Here is a 7002-nt window from a genome sequence, read left to right on the forward strand (position 1 = left end):
GGTGGAGGCAACGGGTGGGGTGAAAAAAGGAAAAATATTTGGGATGGAATCCTTGTCAAGGATGTTCATGCCAAATCAAGCTGGAACTTCATCATCCAATGCGACTGGTCGAAGGAGGACACGACGTGACGAGCAATTGACCCAAGAAGTGAACCAACTGAAAAATATAATTGTAGAGAGGGACGAAGAATTAAATGACTTGAAACAGCAAATGCAAATCGTTATGCGACACCTCAACATCAATCGCGGTGAGGTTCCTCCTGTACCCCCTGCCAATCCAATAGGTGATGAGTACAATGATGAGCGACACAATGATGCTGACATTGATGATGATGCTGATGATTTTCTCGGTCATTTCTAGTTAAAATTGCCAAAATCGGGGGTAAGCTTGCTTCACAATCTTATATGACATAACTGCAGTTTCACCCAATTTGTTCCTGCCCTACAATTACTTTTTGTGCACAACTTTCTTACTGACAGGTTCAACGATCTAATTTTTCCTATGTGATAGAAATACGGTTTACAAGGGTGAAAAAACTATAGTGGATGTCAAAGTTGACTCATACTCATATGTAAAAACATTGATGTTCGTCCTGAAACGTTTTTTTGTTAACCCTCTTACTTGTTTTTTTATACCTAGTTCTACATCCATACATAAACACTTCTTTTATATTCTTGACTGATTGAATATCTTTATTTATGTATCTACATTTCATCAGGTGTCGACAAAAATGACTGCTTTTGGTATCCTGCCGAGTACCACAGCTGCCCAATCTTGTGTCTGGTTTGTCGATTTTTCGTTTTCTAAGCAGAATCTATGGTTGTCCCGCCTCCTATGAATGTTTTGAATGTATTATAAGATTTGATATCAAATATCATCGTGTCAGGCTTTGTAACTTTGCATATATCATTATTTTTTGCGGACTAGCATCTTTCCTTAAGTTACATTTTTCAATTATATGACATTGTGTCTGGTTTGTTCGTTTTCTGTTTCTGAAGCGGAATCTATGGTTTTCTCGTGTCTTTTGATTGTTTTCAATGTATTACATGATGTTCATTAATGCGTAGCAATTGATATGGACAAGATTTGATGGCTGAAATGCTGTAAAATTTGTGACGAATATTTATATACGAATTTTGCGACCATTACAGTTCGTGGCTAATTTGCGACGAATAAGTAGCGACGAATCAAGTTCGTGCCTAATTTCCGTCCAATACATTTTGCGACGAATTTTGCGACGAAATTTGTGACGGATTTTGCTACGAATTTCGCGACGAATTTTGCAATGAATAAAATTCGTGGCTAATTTGCGACGGATTTTGCGACGAATTTTGCGACAGATTTTGCGACGAATTTTGCCATGAATTTTGCGACGAATTGTGTCACGAATTTTGCCACGAATTTTGCGACGAAATATTTGCGACGGATAGTGTTCGTGGCTAGTTTGCGACGATTTTTGCGACGAATTTTGCAGCGAATTTTTTTTCCGTCGCAAAGATTTGCGACGACCTAGTAGCGACGGAAAATTCCGTCGCTAAATTCGTCGCAAAAACGATTTGCGACGGATTTTTGCGATTTTTTCGTCGCAAAATCTGTTGCAATGAAGATGTTTTTTTGTAGTGTTGGGGCACTATGATTTTCTGTCTATGTTACGAAAAGTAGTTTCCATTGGTCCATAGTTCTTCCTATTGTCCTACTAAATTTTGTTTTGAATTAGATGTGCGCACATGAGGCTAGCAAATAACCCAATTTTGATGAACTGGCGAATAACCATTTTTGAGTAAATATGTGAAATGATAATAAAAGGGTTCAAGAGCATCGGCTATAGTAAGTGCACAAGTTTATGTGGCTGTTGAATTTGATGGGTAATTTGGCACACATCTCATGAATTAGCCTAATGAAAAATACATTCAATTAGTCTCAAACATCCCCTCGTTCTTCAACCTCGTGAGCATTCACACATGGTCCTTGTCCTTTTCCGATATTTTTGCTCTGTTCGTTTCAGAATAATTGGACGTTTAAGTGAAAGGATAGTAAATCGCTTATCAGTTAATCTCTTGGTACTTACCCATTTATAATTAGCCAATAAAGTTGATGCAAATTGTTTTTTATTTTGTGATGTGTCCATGCTGGATGTTGAAACAAATACCAAGAATTTCCATCAATTTGGCATTACGTGACTCATGTTTGCCTCTAAATTGTTTTGGCATCCAAGAAAATTCTGAGTTTTAATATCTATTACTATGTTTACATACATTAGCTTTGGAAGGTTGTTGAAAAGATTCGCTGTCATATTTAACTATATGTGATGAAATTTGAGTTCAAGTAGATCCGATCTTGTTATGAGGTGATACCGGTATATGTGTGCTCGATTGAGTCTACGTGTGCATCATTGAAATTGAATACTTTTGTCCCTCAAGTTAGACTTTTTATGAATTTGCATACTATTGAGTCACTTTATATCGTTAGCCATATTTATTGATTATGCTAAACATGGTGCTGCATATAGATTTCCTTCATTAAAAAAGTGATGCGTTTATAGTAATACAATAGCTGAGACAAAGAATGTAGCACATTGCAGAAAGAGAATAATGACATTTTATATAGTGAATTTCCCGCTGTATCAAAACAACTAGTGATACTAACTGGATCTTAGATTCAGATGAGATAAAATCACTAGTGGAAATATGTTCACCCATGGTCGAGGTGTTATAACTTAAAAATCAGCCAAAGAAAAAATTACGGGGCAAATGAAAATCTTGCTAAACCAAAAGTCAACTTGGTTAAAGCAAATGATATCGATGACGTAATTTCTGTGGTCATTTCCCAGGCCAATATTGTTGTCAAAGGATAGGTGGTAGACTCAAGTGCTACCAAGCATATATGTACAAACAAAATGCCTTATCCTCCTACACTCAAGTTCTTGGGATAGGGAAAACTCTTCTCATAGTCACATCTAGAAATGAGGCCAAGTAGTTAAGAAACTTCTTTGTCAATATGCCTTTGGAAATGAAACCGATACCTTTTGTGTCCAGACATCATAATTGCCATGTGACAATAGCCATTGCAAATAATGAAACTTTCAATGGTTAAAAAAGACGCATCTGGTTGAGACATGATATGGTAAAGCTATTGCTATAAGAAGGAATTATATCCATTTATTATATGAAGTCAAAAGTGAATTTGTCCGATCCTCTGAATATACATTGAGGGGATGGGACTTTAGCTAGTTGAAGAAAATCAAAAGTGACGGTAACCAATCTACATGATTGGCAATGCCATGAATTTGGCCGATCCTCTGAATGAGGGGATGGGACTTTAGCTAGTTGAGGAAAATCAAAAGTGACGGTAACCAATCTACATGATTGGCAATGCCATGAATTAGGTTCATATGGCTAAGTCACTTGTCGATCTAGTGATGTCTATAAAAATTATTGTCCCTCTTATGATGAAAATAGTGCAAGATTGCAATGAAATAGAGATCGAGCTAAGCTCTTAAAGAATTTCGTAGCCATCATTGGTGATGTGTTAGATGCAGAATACATTTGATGGAATCACTTATATAAGTGTGGAGTGAGGACGCTCCTATGAGAATTTTGGCAAAATCTTTAGAGCACTTATGCATAAACTAGGCATGCGCATGGCCTATTAGCACACAAACGCATTGAACAACAAAATTTGTAGGGGGAGTAATGTGATTGGTGAAAATTATAATTCACAAAAGAAATTATTGGTACGTAGAAGTTTCAAACATCACCAATGATTTCGTGAATTATATTTCATTCTTTGTAAGTTTAGTTCATAGCCTAATAAGCACCAGTTCCGATGCATTACATTTAATTTAATTTAACCCGGCATTTATTTTTATTTTCTTTTCAAAACCTTTTAAAATATGTAGGAGATTGTTGAATATTTCAACAATTTTGAAAATCTGAAAACCATTATTTGTAACGGCTTTGTAATGTATGTTTTGATTCGTTTCTTTATTAACCCTCTCCTTCATTTGCCTATAAAGAGAATCTCCAAATCAAACCAAAACATACCAAAAACAAGAAATTCTTTCTTTTATTTTCATTTATTTGATGGGTTTTACATATAATGTTGTTATTTCTACTCTTTCTATTTATGCCATGCAGAGTAAAGAGGAACATTTATTGTATCCTGGGACGATAATCGTTAGAACTTGTCGCACCGAGTTTCGTACTCTAATAGGCTAAATTATGTTTAAGGACGATGTCTGCACGCCCTCGGATATTAGTTCGTATGTTTTCATCTTTTCCAACAAATTTTCCTACATGGGCTCCACTTGAAGTACGCTTCAACTTTAATCGGGCTTCCTTGAAAAATCGTTTTCAATTTGCACGAAGTGATCAAGACGCAACAAGATGATGGCGACAATTGATAAAACACTTACATTCTGATTTCTCGAAAAAAGAACACTTTTACCTTAAGAACAGATCCTTGTGCTGGACAAAAACTTTAAATGGCTTAAGTCGCTCGACCCGATTCACGACATTAGTTCTTATGACTAGAAAGTCCGCCTTATACTGTCACGAAATACTGTTAAATGGGCTCAACAACAAGAGTACTCAAGTTCGAGCAGACTCCAACTAGCTCAACTGCTGAAGTGGTTCAACAACCAAATTTGCATTATTCCATTCCATTTTAGTTCCAAGTTTTGAGTTTAAGCTTGCGCTGTTCTTAGTATTGTTTTTGCCAAAAAGCATGCGGCTCTGCTGGTAAACGGATTGAGAGGTGGGGACGCTAGTATCACAGATGTGGGGTTCAACTTCCGCGCTCTGCAAGAGGCAGAGCAAAAGTTAAAAAGTGAGAAGAGTTAGAGATACGACAAAAAAAAAAACAAGTCCATTTTTTTTTGGAGATTTGGAACAAAATTTGACATTTTAGATATTATCTTAATTAAGATTGGTATCCTCTTTTTTAGGAGGCGAAGTTACTTCATCAATCTACCGTTTGCACAGGTTGACACATTATCATAAGGGAGTTTGGGAGGCCCAAAGTTTATTCTTCATTTCTTTTTGTTCCCCTTTCTCTCATTTCTTAGTTTCCACCGCTGCCCTTTGTCTATCCCATGAGCGACTGTGTTCTGCACACTGTGCACATAGGCGTCCTCTCCCGTCGCCGCTACAAAAATTTGTCTGAGCCAGGCGGCCTCCACCGACCATCGCATCACAGTCGCACTTCCACCGAACATTGAAACGGGACAACGGAGCGACAGGCGAAGGAAGCAGCATGCAACGGAGGTCGAGGAAGCCACGACGAGGCGTGCCGCATGGCACGGCAGTGGCAGAGCCAATGGAAGGGAGGGAGAGGCGCACATTAAGTACACTCGTAAGGATAAGGCGAACATTAGACAATAATGCCAGTGCTGGTCAAAATCTTAGATAGCAAGTTAAGCACAGTGCTCGGTCTAAGCTCCATCCTAAGACTAATCAAAATGCTACTTTGGTCGTCTGATCATGACACCAACATACCAAACATCAGTCGACCGCAAATATAACGCGCACGTTGTAATTAATACTCTTCAGACTTTCTTACATTTTTCTATGCTTTGAATTAGGAACACAGTTTTGACCAAAAAAAAAAAAATAGGAACACAGTGCCGCTCTTAAAAGATTATTAATAATATCCTCATCAGTCCTGTCCTTTTCTTTGTATACACATCTACACCGTACTTTAAGAAAGGGTCTACCCTGGCTAGTGAATTTATGGCTGGTATGCTTCATTTTTTCTTAAAACTAGATAGTGGCCCCAATGTGCACCAGCAGTGTCGCTACTAAGGCTATATTGTTCTTCTTATTCTTTGGTTGTAGCTTAAATAAAGATGCACTTATGAGCAAAAGGCCAAATTATTATACCGAATACCTATAGTCTATAAAATTATTATTCACATAGTAATTTGAATGTGAATGAACAGTATGTGCACCGATATAACTAGATGTATGTAGCATTTGGGCGAAAAAAGCAAAAAGCGAACTTTAGGTACCTAGTCTAAGTTATCGGTAGATAGTGGATGATAGCAAAAGCTATACTTCGTTTTCCTCAAAAATTATAAATTACCAATTATATATATTGTAGTCTTACATTTATTAAGAGTCCAACATCGCCTAGTTATGGAGTACCAGTACACACGGACATTATTCCCTCGTGTTAATAATTCATGTTTTAGGGTTGAATTTGAGAACGTGAATAGTAGTAGAAAGGACTCTATGGTTATGGGGGTTAGTAGGAAAGTTGAAGTTTCAACCAAACGAAAAGGCGAAGGCGACAGAAGAAAAAGATGCAAGAGGGTCGCTCATTTCGCGTAATGGCGGTGGCTCTGGCTATATAGCTAGAGACTATTCATTACACTTGCTCTGAAATGATCCCCGAACGATAGTCTTTTTAGAGATCTACGCATGTGCTGGTCCCTTGAATTGGGTCAATATTGAAGGGTGGTAAAGGACAAAAGTGAACAGCGATTCCAACCAAATTCAGCGCATCGATTCCAGCAAATTATGTAGTTACGAACGGCGTAAATCCACAGATGCTCTTTTTTAATAGGAATTTTTCTTATTTAAAAAGAAAAACCCAACATCTAAATTCATGCTTCAACTCAGAACTTTTATGAAGCTCGCATCCGAAAGTGTGGATAAGCCTAGTTGCAGTCAAAATCTTGCACCTTAGGGACAAAAAACCCCAGGTAATTAAGGCAATTTTGATCTATTCGTTCGATTAGACTATCGTTTGTCTAGTAAAGATAACGTTGCTGAGTCAAAAAACCAATTTGTTGGTCAAATCTAGGGTTTCTGAAAAATTCAAAGGGTCCGATTTGCACGCGAATTCAAGAACCTAACCCAAGAACTTTCAATAGTTAAATAATCGTCCGATTCGAACACGATGGTCCTGCTGAACAGTAAGATCCTCGCACGGCACGTCGACCACCCGAACCCAACAACAGTTGACTATTTTCATATTCATCTATCAACTATCAAGACACG

Source organism: Syzygium oleosum, unplaced genomic scaffold (assembly GCF_021117445.2).
Source record: "Syzygium oleosum isolate NSW1041296 unplaced genomic scaffold, Sole_v2.1 Sole_v2.21, whole genome shotgun sequence".
NCBI classification, from domain to species: Eukaryota; Viridiplantae; Streptophyta; class Magnoliopsida; order Myrtales; family Myrtaceae; genus Syzygium; species Syzygium oleosum.